General features: G+C 47.0%; 1 protein-coding gene and 1 long non-coding RNA gene across 3 annotated transcripts in view; one reads left to right on the top strand and one right to left on the bottom strand.

Moving 5' to 3' along the window:
- SLC44A3 (solute carrier family 44 member 3) overlaps positions 1–16,081 on the bottom strand; it is a 323,586-nt gene that overhangs the window by 193,547 nt on the left and 113,958 nt on the right.
- LOC109502477 lies at positions 3,821–6,113 on the top strand. Of its 2 annotated transcripts, none has more exons than XR_002744605.2 (3): positions 3,821–4,044; positions 4,156–5,426; positions 5,516–6,113. It is a non-coding gene; the product is annotated as an uncharacterized LOC109502477 (long non-coding RNA). The 2 variants fall into 2 exon arrangements; XR_006584563.1 differs by having other exon boundaries at positions 3,822–4,044; positions 4,156–4,918; positions 5,309–6,112.

Below are 16,081 nucleotides of genomic sequence, written 5' to 3'. Positions count from 1 at the left end.
GCCCCTTTTCCGCTGTGCACTCTCTCTCTCAAAAATAAATAAATAAACATTAAAAAAAAAAAAAAGACTTAACAAAGACTAATTGACTTGCTCAAGTTCACCCAGTGGAAGTGGCACATTGAGGATTCAAACCCAGATCTGTATGATTTCAAAACCTTATCACTTAACTTCAACTCCACACTGTCTCTGGACAGGCCGACAGCCCTTGCTTTGCCTTCATATAATTCATAAGGGTGCTTTCCCCCAAGGCTCCCTGCCCAATCCTGGCTTGTCTTCCTTGGGAGACCATAGGAGGAGCCCGGGTCTCCCGGAGGCCGCCCCTCGGTCGAGGGCCACAGTCTGGCCCTCACTGTGGACGTTGCCTGGGCTTGGACAGGAGCTGCCCATGTGTTAATTCTCAAGGGGATGTGTCCACAGAACTACATGTTCTTCTTTTCATCTCCCCACCCACCCTGCCAGGAAGAAAAAAAAAAAAAAAAGTACAGAGAGCCTTTCGTTTGTTCCTGAAGTAATACTCATGGGTATTTTTTTTTTCATTCAAAAATCCTTTTCTCTGTTTCTCTAATTGCTAAGGTAAATGAGATAATAATCTAAAACACATGGAAAGATGTAGGGGAGAGGGAAGTGAGAAAACTCTCACTTGCCACCCATGCGGCTTTCCGAGGCCGCTTCACCCACCCGGCCTTGACTCACTGGGGACGTCACCGGCCTCCTGGTGGACCCGGGGATGACACACCTGGCAGGCCTGGCCAATGTCCTTATAAGGCAGATGCTGTGCTGGGCGCCGGCTGCTTCTGGCCTGCGTTTTGGTAGGGCTATGAGGCAACCGCCTGGGCCTGGGAAGGGTGGGGAACAGCCTGCTCCTGATTCTCTGGAGCCCCAGTCTGGCAGCCCTACTTCCTTTTCTGTCGGTTTGAATGTGAGAAATCTGACTCCAGGAGGCCCATAAGGATGAGCCAATGATTTCCACGCTACGCATGCAGCAGCACGTTCTGGGTCGCTGCTGTGTGCCAGGCTCACGAACCCCGTGGGGTTACCGCTTACAGAAAGGGAAGAGGTCTAGTTGCAGTGCTGAGCGTCAGGCTGTCCAGGATCTGACATTACCGTTTCTCTTTTTAATTTCTGTGAGGCACTCAAGGTCCATCCGGGTCCCAGAACTTGGGAAGGGAGGGTAGGATAGGGTAGAGACGTAGAACATTTAAAGTCATACATACCAAGCACAGGGCTTTACCTATGTCTCCCCATCTAATCCTTGAGGTGACCTATGAAGTAGGTGTTTGGGGTTATAGCGGAAAGTTTCCCCGAAATGTCTACTCTGGTTTATCTTGCTTGTCTGGAGATTCCGAAGTCAGCCAGGAGGAGACTCATTGGATTATTTACATTTTAACCTCAAAGGGTGATTTTTTTTTTAATGTTTATTTAGAGAGAGAGAGAGAGTGCAGGGGAGGGGCAGGGAGAGAGAGAGAGAGGGAGAGAGAGAACCCCAAGCAGGCTCTCCACTGCCAGCACAGAGCCCAACACGGGGCTCTATCTTATGAACTGTGAGACCATGACCTGAGCTGAAATCAAGAATCAGACGCTTAACCGACTGAGCCACCCAGGCGCCCCTCAAAGGGTGTTTTCTATTTCAACCTTAATACTTACAGCTTGGAAGTGTCACTGCGGTTTCCTTCCGGCAGTTGCTCCATCCCCTCTGCGGGTTACAGCCGCCAGGAATCCTGGAACCCAAACACCTTGCTGATCTCTGACTCCACACACCTCCTTACTCCATCAAGAGAGGAGATGCCCTTCCCCCACCGCCAGCACTGCACTTCCTACAGCTTAATCCCTGGGCTAATGGTTCACACTCCATGCCACCTCCTTCATTCTGTCTGCTCGGGGTCCAGCTTCTTTGCTGGGTCAAAGACACAGGGTCACGTTGACGTCAGGAGGTTTCCTAGAGCTTCGCCTTTGGAGAAGAGATGATGCAGTCCCAAACGTCTCTGTGACCCAGACTAGATAATTCCTCCTGTGGCGCCTGCTTTCCTATCTCCTCTTTTATAGCGCCTAGGACACGGTTCTCTCTTGGACAACCCAGAGGAAATTCCACCGGGACAACTGGAAACATATTTAGATGGTTTCTCCAGGTCTGAAATGTCAGCCTCCCTCCCGTCCGCAAGTTCCCCTCCTCGTCTCCCTCCACCTTCTTGCTGCCTCCGCTTCGGCCACGTCGGTCTTCTTGCCGTTCCATAAACTCACGCAAGGCGAGGGTTGCCAGATAAAGCAAGAGGATTCCCAGTTAAGTTTAAATTTCAGATCAACAACAAATATTTATTTTAGTATGAATATGTCTCAAATTAAACCGTTTACCTGAAATTTAAATTTAACAGGTGCCCAATTTTTCCTTATTTCTTTATATCATTATTACTATTATTTTGCTAAATCTGGAGATAATGCCAAGCTCCTTCCTGTCACTGGGATGTTCTTCCCCTGACAGCGGTGTGACTTCCTCCTTGCCAGACTCTGGTTTCTGCCCAAAAGCCTCTTCTTTAGGGAGAGCTTCCCCGACCCCACATCTCAAAGAGCAGCAGCGCCCCATCCTTCTCTATCCCACCTCATCTCGCCCTATTTCCCCCACAGCCTTCTCCCTGACTTTACCCTGTACACGGGCTCGTGGTTATCTCTCCGCTAGCATGATCACCTTGTGAAGTCAGGGGTTCTTGTCTGTTTTGTTCGCTGCCACTTCCCCAGCGTCTAGAACGGAGCTCGGCACAGGATAGTCGCCCGAAACCATGTGTTGGACAAATAGATTGTTTGCATGACCAAAAGAGACGGATTTTGAGTTTCCAGGTCAGGCCAAGAAAGAGACCCTGAGATAAGGGGGAGAAAGAGGGGACGGAGAGCCAGAGGATGAATGAAGAGACGGGTGGGTTCAGACTCATGTAGGACTCCTTCCTCACAGGCTGCTGAACTGCATTCGCACGGGAGGTGGGGGTGGGGGGCAGTACAATGTAGACGTTCAGAACTTGGGCTGTACCACACAGACCCCAGATAGGACTCTGGGCTCCACTGCTAACCAGCAGTAAGGCTTTAAGCACTGAATGAAACTCTAGGCCTCAGTTTCCCTACCTGTTAGATGGGCATAACAGTATCACCTACATCATAGAGCAGCCGGGAGGCATAAATGAGATAGCGTGCAAAGCACTCAACACGACGTCTGACACCTGCAAGCTTGTAGGAGAAGACAGCTGTGACTGTTACTTCCGTACACAGCCTCGTTCCTCCCATCATGAATTTTACCCAGCCGTGGCCCCTTCAATTTTTACTGACTCTCAGAGCATTTTTCAAAAAGAAATGTCTTTTTCTATTTGTTCTTATTTGGTAATCATGGCAGGACATTTACGGTGTCCCGACAGTGATTAGAGGATAGCAAGCTAAGTGTGCTGGGGGCACCAAGGCCAGGGGCACTGTTCTGCCAGCTAAGCGACTGATTCCAGCCACTGCGAGGGAATAAGTCACTGCACCTGGGGGCTTGGAAGCTTCTAGGAAAGAGTTGAAGTGGCAAGTGTTAAACCTGGGATGTAAAGGGCCCATGTCACTGAGCAGACGGGACAGGGCATGGCTGTGACTGCAGAAGCCAGTCTCTCCTTGACCTGTGCTGTCTCCGTGACCCTGTGCATCCCTTAGCCACTCGGCCTCACATTCTTCCTGTGGAAAATGGGATGATATTTCCTGGTCTGTCTTCCTCACAGGTTTGGATAACCATGAAATAAAAGCTGCATGACCAAGAGTTTTGGCAACCCTACATGACTACATAAAGCCCGGGGTCACCATGATGTCATCAGCATTGTCTGCAGGGGGGAGGGGTCCTGATCGGCTGACTGTGGATCACCGGCTCCAGGAAGGGGGTGCCTCGTGGACATCTCGGTGTCCCCCACACCCTGCACTTCACAGACACACACCCTCTTCCCGGCGCCAGGACAAATCCCACTCAGAGATGTGTCCCCGTGGGGTTAAAACGACACGAGGCCCTCATACCAGGGAGCTCCGCCACCGCATCCCCAGGTCAGGCCAGCGGGTGTGTGTCTGCCAGATGTGCAAAGGCAGGAAATCAGCCCCGGCTCTGAGTAAACATCTCTGCTCTTGGCGTATTACTAATTGGCTATGCTCTCCTAGGATTGGACACATACATGAAAAGTCCCACGGTCCCTGCCACCAACCCTCGAGACAGACAGCAGGCTCCAGCCCCTCTCTTATCCCAGGCTCAGCAGTTCTGGATACTTCTTGGGTAGCAGCACTGTCCAGGGACGAGATGATGCATCCTGAAGCAGACAGGCAGGGCCAGGATGTCCTGGCGCCTGTGTCCTCAGCCTGTGGTCCGGTGACCTCCCCAGCCTGTAAAGCCGAGTCACGTCTGAGAAGGAACTTGGTTTTCTCTCATTTGGATATTCATTGGCCAGACATGTGTCCACACTGCAGCCGGCAGGGTCCCTGCCTCAGGTGTTGCAACTTCACGCATTAATGAGGCAAATATTAACCAAATGCCTCCCACACTATGTATTAGACGCCAGGAAGACATCAGTGAACAAAACAGATTTTGAATTTCCCTTTCTTCATGGGACTTACGTTCTCATGGTGTGGGGTGAGGTACAGGAAAGAAGCAATCAGTAGCTAGGTTGCGAGGTATCTTAAATGATAAATGACGTGGAAGTTAGTAGGATCTGCAGGGTGGGGTGCTGCAGGGTGGAGGGGGCAGGGAATTTCACCTTAACTAGGGAGCTCCAGGAAGGCTCATGGAGAAGGTGCCACCAGAGCTGATATAGGAGGTGAGCATCAGGAAAGGAACATTCTGGTCAGGGGGAACAGCCAGGACAGAGAGTGACACCTTGGCCACCACCTGGTGTGTTTGAGGAACAAGGGGACCCGTGGCATGAGACCGGTGAGTCAGGGAAGTAGTAATTAGGGAGACCAGCAGGCCAGGTGTGGAGTCGTCCTGGCAAGTGATAACGGGAGGAGAGTGGCTCCAAACCAGCTGGTGATAAGGGCTGGCTTTCGTTTGGGTCCTTGAAGCCCTTATAGTTTAGGAATGTCTTCTTTAAGGAAAAAATAAAATAAAATTACAAATACGAAATTAAAGCACGGGGTTTTGGAAAGGCAAGCAAGGGACCCTGAAGCTTGGACTCCTTAGCTTCCTGCTGATGAAGCAGAGGACGTGGGGCCTGGGCTTGGGATCACCCCAGAGCATCCCACTCACCCCAAGCTAGCATCCCTCCCACCCCCCTTTCCTCCCCTACAGTGCTGCCCTTCTGTGACTTTTTTCCCATTCCAGACTTACTGGCCTTCCATGTCAACCAGAGATTGCCTACATAGAAATCGGGACGGAGAGGAGTCGAGTCCACAGCGTGTCCCAGCCTGGCCAGCCCACAGGGACAACACCAACAGTGAGGGTAGGCACATAAGTCCCTCCTCAGAGGTGAAGGACTCTCTTCTCCAAAGAGAACAGTTCTCTGATTTTAGTGGTTCTGCCCCCACCCAGGAAGAGAAATCAGGAGGACAAGGCATACACCCGGAAAGGAGGCTGGGGGTCCCCCTCCAGGCCCCCCACTGTGAGCTTTCGGGGTGGCAGGGAGGGGCCGGGCCCCACAGACCCGAGCGTGGGACTCTCTTGAGCTGGCTGCATGAGCCCCACCCCAGGGGCCCAGAGTCTGCTTTGGAAAGCTGGAAGGGGCCGGGGGGCCGAGTGGAGCAGGCCGGAGAGGTAAGGGCAGGCATTATGTACAGTCCTCACTACCTTACCAGAGGCAGGGAAGCAGCGTGCAGACCAACAGCCTTTCTTACTTCCACAAGATGTGGCTGCTGAGGGGCCTCGTATGCCTTGCTTTCTTCCCCCTTTCTTCTTCCTTCTCTTCCTCCCTCCCTCCTACTTTCTCCATCACTCTTTTCTCTCTCTTTTGCTCCTGGGAAAGGATGCCATCTAAAAGTAGCCAGTGTGTGTACATTTTTTCCAATTAAAAAATCTCGTAATAAAGTTGCTAGCTGCTATTTCTGTCAAGGTGGAGACATTTTTTTCTTTTAATTTTTTTAATGTTTATTTATTTTTGAGAGATAGAGCACGAGCAGGGGAGGGGCAGAGAGAGAGGGAGACACAGAATCTGAAGCAGGATCCAGGCTCTGAGCTGTCAGCGCAGAGCCTGACGCAGGGCTTGAACCCACAAGCCATGAGATCATGACCTGAGCCAAAGTTAGATGCTCAACCCACTGAGCCACCCAGGCGCCCCTTTCTTTTAATTTTTAAAAAATGTTTATTTATTTTTGAGAGAGAGAAACAGAGCATGAGTGGGGGAGGGGCAGAGAAAGAGCTACACAGGATCTGAGTAGCTCCAGGCTCTGAGCGGTCAGCATAGAGTCTGACTTGGGGCTCAAACTCATGGACTGTGAGATCATGACTTGAGCCAAAGCCAGATGCTTAACCGACTGAGCCACCCAGAAGCCCTATCTAGGTGGAGACATTTAAACAAGTCTGGTTATCATGTGGGAATTTTGATAAATTTGTTTAAATGGGATTCTTGTTGTAATACAATCCTTCACCTTCTGAGATGAATCAGTCGACCGAGCAATAAATACAGTGTACCTGCTGTCTGGAGAGTTTTATTCTGGTCCCTGTGGGGGTGTTCAAGGGCCTTGAACCCAAAGTCAGACTCCTCGAGGAGTCTTTGGTCAGGTTATGAAGTTAACGCTCACGCCTGTAAGAAGAATGGTTGGTGAGAATGGCCTCACTCCTCAGGCTGCACTCCGGACCTACGGCTCTTCTTATTTTATAGTGTTCCCTGGACTCTTGCACCTACACCCAAAACAACAGCCACCTCCTTCCTAGTAAGCTTTCAGTGCCCGATCTTTGTCTCCAGCCTGACTTTCCGAAGTTGGTTTCCAGACCCACAGAGGAGCTTCTATCTCCCTCCTCGCAGTCCCCTCCCCTCCCAGCTCAGGGTGGCCTGCCCGACTCATGCATCTGACCAGAGTGCCAGTCTCTGTAGGAGCCTGCGTGCTGGCCATCTTCCAGACCACAGGTCCGAACAATGGGGACCGTAACTCACTTTCCAAATAAAACATTGCACTGAACGCCTATAGAAGAAGCAGATGAGTGGTTTCACTGGTAGACACGTACTTCATAGCCATTCATTTATAACCTTTGCTTGTTAGAAAGCCAACCACTCTGAACGTCAGGCTATTTCGAAAAGCATGCACTTTCCACATTCATGAATACATTTACGTTGAAAAAAAATTTTTTTAACGTGTATTCATTTTTGAGAGAGAGAAAGAAAACAGCATTTACAGTTTTAGATCTGCCTCGGTATCTGATTTATTCCTGCATTGGTTTCTATCAGTCGAGATGGAGAAAGGTTGACTCACAGAGATAAGTAATCAAACTAGGAACAGAACTTTTTATTTTCGCACAGCTGGCCTTGCCACCTCAGGCTGCTCTCAATTAAACAAACCCAAGATCTTGAGTGTGGAGTAGGAGGAAACATTGAGTTTAATGTTGAATCATTCACAGTGTCTAATGGCTTTCATTATTTAGGTTAAACGTAAAAAGTCACATCAAAAGTAGCCCAAACTTAGGACAGGTAGGTGCTTGTACAATATTATCCTGACTGCACAGCTAACCAGTTATGTGGCAGGGCGTGAACGTGATCATCTAGGCTTTGTCGGCCTGCGTTTGGTTACTCAGTTTCCCATCAGTGCATTTGTACACATTGAGGGGAGAGGGTGTGTGCAGACTTATTTAATTTAATTAATTTATTTTTTGCTTATTTATTTATTTTGAGAGAGAGAGAGAGCAAGCACGATGGTGGGGTGGGGCAGAGAGAGAGGGAGACACCGAATCTGAAACGGGCTCCAGGCTCCGAGCTGTCGGCACAGAGCCCAACGGGGGCCTTGAACTCACAGATGGCGAGATCATGACCTGAGCCGGAGTCGAAAACTTAACCGAGTGAGCCACCCAGGCACCCCAACAGACCTTAATTTTAAGAAATCACCCAGAGATAGTCTTTCTCCTCACTGATAGCTTTACTGAATATTCAAAATCATGAATCAAATTAGCAGAAAAGGTCAATTCTTCTGAGCATATCAAAGAGCATTTGCCTGGCAGCATGAATTAATGCACTGGCAGTCACCAATAGGTAAACATTTGATACGCAGCACATACGATTTTATTGATGTAAAATTACCGTTGATTTTTTAACAATTTAAGGTACATATTTTGGGTACCTTTTATTTATTTATTATTACTATTATTTTAGAGAGAGGGAGTGCACGAGTGGAGAAAGGGTCAGAGGGAGAGGGGGGGAGAGAGAGAGAGAGAGAGAGAGAGAGAGAGAGAGAATCTTAAGCAGGCTCCACGCTGAGCATAATCCCACGACCCTGAGATTATGACCTGAGCTGAAATCAAGAGTTGGACGCTCAACTGAATGAACCACCCAAGCACCTTTTGGGTAGCCTTTTTTTTTTTTTTTAAGTATTTTTAAATAGAAAATCCATAGATATAGTCCAAAAGCCAAAAGGCAAAAAATAATATTTAGTGATTAATAAACTTCCCTCCACCTCATACCCAACCACTGCTTTTCCTCACTGTTCTGTCTCTTTGAGTCCTCCCAGAGATACTGTGTGAGTGCACACGTGTCTTAGCTTGGGCTGCCCTGGAAACAGACCTTGATACAAGGATTTAAATGCAGCTGTTTCTCTGGGAGGAGCTCCTGCAAAACCCCTAGAGGGGCTAGGGATGTGATACTGGGAATGGGGGTGGGGGGAGGGGGAGATGGAATCAATTGCTCCGTGGACAACCAGAGCTTGGTTCCACCGGGGAGCTCTGGGAGCCAGCACAGGCCACATGGCTCAGTGTTATTTCTCCCGAGGGGAAATGAAGCTGGGGTTTTAGACCCAATTGTATTATTTGAGGGCTATGGGGTGTGGGCAACCAGCTACGTGGCCAGGCACAGTGGACTCAGGCGATTAGAGCAAGATCTCAAGGAACGCAAGGGCTGGGAGCTTAGTGCAAGCAGGTGTGCACTCAAGTGTTAAGGAGCAGGATGTATGGGCAAAGCACGAACATTCTTCTAAAACCTCTTGAGGGAAATTTGAACCAAAACATTTGCAGCACCGTGGCCGAGCCCTGTGAGTGCCAGGCTTCCACAGAGCCCCGTCTGAAGGTCACTGACAGTCTCTGGCATTGTGAACAAAGCCTTCCAGGGTCTGGCTCCCGTAAACTACTTCTGGTTCCTTTCCCACCTCAGTCTTGGTCTAGTTTTCCACAGTAATACAAAGGATCTGTGCTGGAAAACCCTCAGACATCCCAGGCAGGGCACACACCCCTGCTTTTGGCCATAATCCTCTCTTGACCTGGGAGCACCTTCTCCCCTCCTCTTACCTGCCTAATGCTGCTTGTTCTCTCAGGTTCAGGTGAGTGGAAGAATAAACTTAGCCTTTCAGGGCAGTAGAAGGATCACCGAGACGACCCTGCAAGTAGTGTTCAGCAGGCTGTGTGACAGAAATTACACTCTCAGGAGTGATTATCTGCCTGTCTGCCCATCTCCCTATCTGTCTAATGGCTTGGGGAGCCTTCTGCATCACCCTCGGGCCGGACTTGGGTTCTGCTCTGCTCACTGTCCTCACCGATGGGAACATCCTCTTGCCTGTCTGTCTCACCCAGCCGCATCAGGAGCTTCTTCTAGGTAGGAAGTGGGCTTTGCTCATCTCCGAAGCCCCATTGTCAGCACAGTGGCAGCCACACAGTATGGCTCAGGAAATGCTTTAACTAGAGTTGAATGGAGGGTACTGCACAGTGACCCTTTTTGCATTATTTGTAGGAATTCTGAAGAAGGACAAATGGCTGCTTACGGGGTAGCCCATGAAGGTCTGTGAGGTGGACCTTGTATAAAACATGCACATGTAAACATCACTGCCTTGTTCTTACCAGGAGCTCGGACCTGTTCTTTGCTTGTATGCAAGATTGTTTCTGTTCTTTTTCATTATTTGTTTAATCAACCGTCAGTCACTCGGTCCATAAATATTTTCTAAGTCCCTACAATCTGTTGGCACTATTCTAGGGGATGGGGATACAGACGTGTACACAACAGAAGCAGACCCCTCCTCAAAGAGCTTGCACTCCCTTGGAAGGTGTAGGATGGACCCTAGAAATGGTACTGTCTTAAATTTTGATTTCCATGGGGTCATTCTGTGAATGTTGATCTTGTATCCTGCAACCTAGCTAAACGATTAGTTCCAAGAGGGATTTGTTTGTTTGTTCTTAGATTCCTTGGGATTTTCTACACTAGTCATTATGTTATCTAAAAATGAAGATAGTTTTATTTGTTCCTTTCCAATCTGTATGCTGTTGTGGGTGGATTATCAACTGTGAGAATCATCCAGGCAAAAAATGTATTTAGTCTAAAATACTCAATTTTCTCACTCACTTCTAGATTATTTCCCCACATCCACTGGATGTTCGGGGAACACAAACTCACTGGTACATTAGATCAAGCAAATGTTATTAGTAAAAACATCTGGAAGTAATAAGACGATGCATTGTAAAGCCAAAGAGGGAGGATTTGGGGACTTTTCACATCATGCCTCCTCCATGAGCCAGGGTCATTGAAGGGTGACTCTGGGTACTGTTTGTTCCCTGAGGTGAGGGCCACCCAGACTTTGGGTAGGCTTTCTCAAAGCCCACCCTGGGAGATAAGCAACCTTTCTTCCAGGACTGGGATAGATTGAGGCCTCCTGAAGGTGGGCCGGGAGCAGGGCTCACTTCTGGTCTGGGCAGAGGGTGGGGGGAGGCCTTCGGAAATCTGAGGAGGGTCTTCTCTCACCTGGGATCCAGATGGGTTTCCAGGGGCATGTGTGGGGCACTACTGTTTCCTCTCCCTCTGAGCTGAGACACAGGGGTCCTGCAGGATGTGGGTTTAGGGGTGGTTGGAGACCAGGAAAACCAGATAATGCTCTTGTTCTCAGTGGTAACGAATCTGGGCAGAGCAAGGAGAACTGTGTCCCTGACACCACTATGATAGGAAAAGATAAGATAAAATAGGCAGAGAGGGAAAGCATAGGACCTGAGGTCCCTGGGTATGGAAAAACACATATTTTGGAACAATGCTGGGAGTGTCTGACCACAGCAAACCCTCTCAGGCATAAGGTTCCTCTTAAGAATCTAACAGACCCCACCTACTCCCCCTCAGGTATCCGCTCAGGAATTTGACAAAAGACCTGAGTATGGCCATAGACCACCCCTCATATAATGGAGTCCAACCAGTCAGGAATGGACAACCCAGCACCCAGAGCTATCCAGCCAATAAGGGTAGAACCTGAGAAGGAACAAGGGGAAGGGGAGGGACAGGGCTGACCAGAACCTTATAAAACAAGGAGCCTTGCCTGTAGTCCTCAGGCATTCACTTTCGAATGTCCCCCCTCCCCGTCTGTAAAGAGAGCTTTCCTATTCTTCCTTTCTAATCTCATATTCTGATAAACGTTTGCCTGCTGCTCATTTTGTGTCCATCTCTTCATTCTTCGAAGTGGTGAGACAATGAATCCTGGATATTGTGGCAAAAAATCCTGCCACATCACCTGGAAACCCAGAGCCAGGGCTGAACGTAGGGACCCTGGAACTGACCATGGCAATGTATAAACAATGCCATGTGAGCAAAGGGATTCTGTACAATGAAATCTGTGTTTACCTAAACTACTCAGGGTTTTGTTAATCACGGTGACATTTACTTCTTGGATAAAATGTTGGGCAATTCATGGCTCGAATATACTAAAATATACTGTGTGCAATCAGTACACATTTGTTAAATGTACTTAATCAACACATTTGTTAAAGGTAGATATGTTTAAGGAGGCGAAAAAAAAAAAAAGTGAGCCCAGTTCTCCCTGGCACATGCTTGGCTATGGAGAGATTTATTTCATCTGGAATAGTAAGATATTTTCATCCACTTTCAGGAAAGCAAGAGATGACAATATACTTTTTTAAAGCTAAAGGTATCTTGAAAATGATAAATTGGGGGGCGCCTGGGTGGCGCAGTCGGTTAAGCATCCAACTTCAGCCAGATCATGATCTCGCGGTCCGTGAGTTCGAGCCCCGCATCAGGCTCTGGGCTGATGGCTCAGAGCCTGGAGCCTGTTTCCGATTCTGTGTCTCCCTCTCTCTCTGCCCCTCCCCCATTCATGCTCTGTCTCTCTCTGTCCCAAAAATAAATAAAAAACGTTGAAAAAAAATTTAAAAAAATAAAATAAAAAAGAAAATGATAAATTGGAAGAAAATTTAAAGGCAAAATTTAGTTAATAGAGGGCACTAAATTCTTATTGCTTCTGTGGTCTGGACCACACCATATGCAACTTAACGGCTCTTAGAGTGGTGTTATGACAACACTGTTTTAACAGCTTCGAAAGTGACTGGGAGTAGCCAAGAGAGTTTTATCTCTGAGATCCAGATCCTGGCAGTATGAGACTTTTCAAATCAAATGAAGTTGGTGCTTTATCCTCTTCATGTGCAAGGCTACCTCCTTATACTCCACGTGGATTCCAATTTCTTCTAGTTCTCCACTCATCTGTCCACAGCACACTAACCTCTTTTCACTGCTCTCCCCAGTTCTGACCCTTGGATGTCAAGAGGAGACTCCTCATCTCTAGGAAAACCTCTCTGGGTTTGCAGACACTAGGATGAGACACAAGAACTCCAGATGTCTAGGATAAGAGGGCAGTCTTCTATCCCAGGCTCTTCCTTAGCCCAACCTGACCTGCCCAGGATTGCTGGACTCTCTTCTCTTTTCCCTACAAGTCCCTGACCCATCAGGAAATATACCTGCCCCTAACTCTCAACTTTGCAATTCTGTTATCTCTTGTCTTCTGGATTCTTCGTCTCACTGAGACCTCCTAGGCACCAACAGGACATGGTTGCCTGTGATGCCATTAATGGTGCTTCTGAAGTAAGAATCCATGGCAGCTGCCCTCTGAATCTCAGCGTGACGGGTCACAGATGACCCGGATCTGCCAACATCTCCCTTTGGATCTCAGGACAAAGAGCAGCGGCCCATGGAAGATTTGATTAGCATTGAACCCTTTGCATCACTTTGTGTGGGCCTTGCCTTCCACCCTCTCTAGCTAGGACTGCCTCCGTGGAAGGGTGGAGTTTTCATCTTGAATTACAAAAGGGCATTCACAGGTGGGCTCGTAATAGTAGTAAGTATCTAACGTGGAAGAAATCTCATGGTCAGTGGGAGATCTGAAGTTGCATTGCATTCTTTTATTGGGGCTTATGAACCTCCTTCACTCATAGAATTGGCCATGGTTATTCTTTTCAATTTCAAAAATCTTGAAGGAGGACTATCTTGAATCACTCTAGAAATATTACCTCAGTCAAAACTAAAGGAAATATGCCCATATGCTTTCTTGGCTTGTGAAAGGGATATTTCTCTCCTCAACATCTACTCCAAACCTGTACTGCTCTTTGTGAAGCCCTTGTTCAATAGGGTTTTGAAGCCAGTGGCTAGTGACCACGTGAATTCATTGATTTGGCTGAATGATTCTAGGATAACTTTTCTCTTAACCTTTGCATTTTATATCTCAATGGGGAAAGAGATGCCTTTGTTCATTTGCTCAATCATTTACTCCTTTATTCTTGCAACAAACACTTATTGGTTCTCTCTTATGCAACTAATGTAGCGCTAGATACCATGAATAATAGGTCCCCACCCATGTCATCAAGGGGTTCACCTTCTATTGTTGGAGCCAGATAAAGTCACAGTCACAATAAATGACAGGATATAGGTGCTGGAATGAAGTAAGCATTGGGAGTTGTCAGAGAAGGCCCCAATTCAAAAGCATTACATTCTGAGTGAGGTGAAACTAAGGTTGAGTCTTCACAAGTGAGCAGGACTTGACCCTGAAGATTAGGGTGGAGGAGGGCTTTAGGGCAAAGGCAAAGTTTGGACAAAGGCAGAAAGACACATGAGAGCATGGGAGGCCAAGGAGATTTATGGGTTTAGCGCAGCTGGAGTACAGGATAGATTATGGGGAGTGGTAGAAAATCAGTTGAGGAACTGTATTAGAAACCTTTCTCTAGGGGAACATGGGTGGCTCAGTTGGTTGAGCATCCAACTCTTGATTTCAGCTCAGGGCATGGTCTCATGGTTGGTGAGTTTGAGCCCCACGTTGGGCTTTGCACAACAATGCAGAGTCTGCTTGGGATTCTCTCTCTCTCTCTCTCTCCCCCTCTCTCTCCCTCTCTCTCTGCCTCTCCCCAGCTCACATGTGCATGCTCTCTCTCTAAAAAAAAAAAGTTTCTCTAGAAAAAGACCAATAGGATATATACATACATATGCTATAGATATGTATATATCTATCTCTGTGTACATACATGTACATGTATGTATATATCTTTATTTGTGTATATATGTGTATATATAGTCTATTGGAGACTATATATATATATACACCATATATATTAATATATATGTATATATATAAATACATTTATATATAAATGTAAATGTGTGTGTGTATATATATATATATATATATATATATATATATATATATATATTTAGGATAAGAAATTGGCTCATGTGATTATGAGGCTCGAAAGTCCCAAGACCTGTTGGGTGAGCCAGCAAGACCCAGGAGAGCTAATGGTTTACTTTCAGTCCAAGTTCAAAGGCCTGAGAACCAGGGGAACTAGTGATGCTGTCTGTGTCCAAAGGCTGGCAGGCTAAAGACCCAGAAAGAGTTGAGGTTTCAGTTCACAACTAAAGGCAGGAAAGAAGGCTGATGTCCTATTTGGAAAGCAGTCAGGCAGGAAAGAATTCTCTCTTACCTGGAGGAGGATCAGCCTTTTTGTTCTATTCAGGGCTTCAACTGATTGAATAAGGCCCACCCACACTAGAGAGAGCAATCTGTTTTTACTCAGTTTACCAGTTTAAATGTTAACCTTATCTAAGAACACCCTCACAGAAACACCCAGGATAATGTTTGGCCAAATATCTGGGCACTTTATGGCCCAGTCAAGTTGACACGTAAAATTAATCATCAAAGAATCATAGGCATGAACCAGTGAGAGGCCATTTCAAAAGATTGTAAAGCACTAGAGTCAACTTTTGCTTACTTTCTCAGAGAGGACCAGATTTTATTACCTGCCTGTTCAAGGGGTGGTAGATTGAGAAAATGTTCCTTACCCCTTTTTAAAATCTACATCTTTTCTTAAAATTACAGTAGTGGATATCATTTACTGTGCACCTACTACGTGCCGGCTGCTGAGCAAGCATCTGACTTAATTCTCCCCCTAATCTTGCTCCCTGCTGAGTGTACTACCAAGGGAGGAGACATTAGTGCCATCTACATATGAGAAAACCAAGGCTCAAACAACTGTATACTCTTCAATATTTACAGAACCTGAACACAGTAGGTATTCAATAAATATTTGTTGAGTGTTGTTAAGCTTCTTGTTAAAGACCATACAACCAGTTAGTGGTAAAGTGAAATCTCAAAACCAGATCATTTGACACTAGAACTAATGGATTTAGGAAAAACTAGTGAGCACAGGCAAGGAAGAAAATATGTGACTTGAAGTTTGGTCAGTCAGACTTCTGATATTTTATCTGACGCCTACATGAGAGAGGGCCAACAAGACCAAGCTTGAAAAAATTCCAATAATTCCAATAAAGCTTGTCAGCCTCTAGTACAGCTCCTTGAAAATGACCTTGAGCAATTAAACCACACATTCTAGCAGATACTAGCTCTAGTTCTAGTTGACTCAGAAACTCAACAGTCCCGTTCCTGGCATGCTTTCGAGCATAATTTTCTCCCTGTTATTAACTCATATTCAGAACACTTTGTTAGGAGCTGGGAAGATGGGGACAATGTATGTTTCAGAGCTGTCTGGTCGTCCTATGATTAACAGTGTTCAGTTGGTGGGGGACGGAGGTGGAGGAGAAGGGTTGGTTATTGATTTCACAGAAGCTATGTTGTTCAGCCTCAGTGAGGTGTTTTTTAAGGGGCTAAGATTCTTCCTAGTAACTTATGAGCTATATTTGGAAGTGTGTTAAGTCTTGGAGGT

Source organism: Felis catus, chromosome C1 (assembly GCF_018350175.1).
Source record: "Felis catus isolate Fca126 chromosome C1, F.catus_Fca126_mat1.0, whole genome shotgun sequence".
Classification (NCBI taxonomy): Eukaryota; Metazoa; Chordata; class Mammalia; order Carnivora; family Felidae; genus Felis; species Felis catus.
This window is presented reverse-complemented; position numbering and strand designations above follow the sequence as displayed.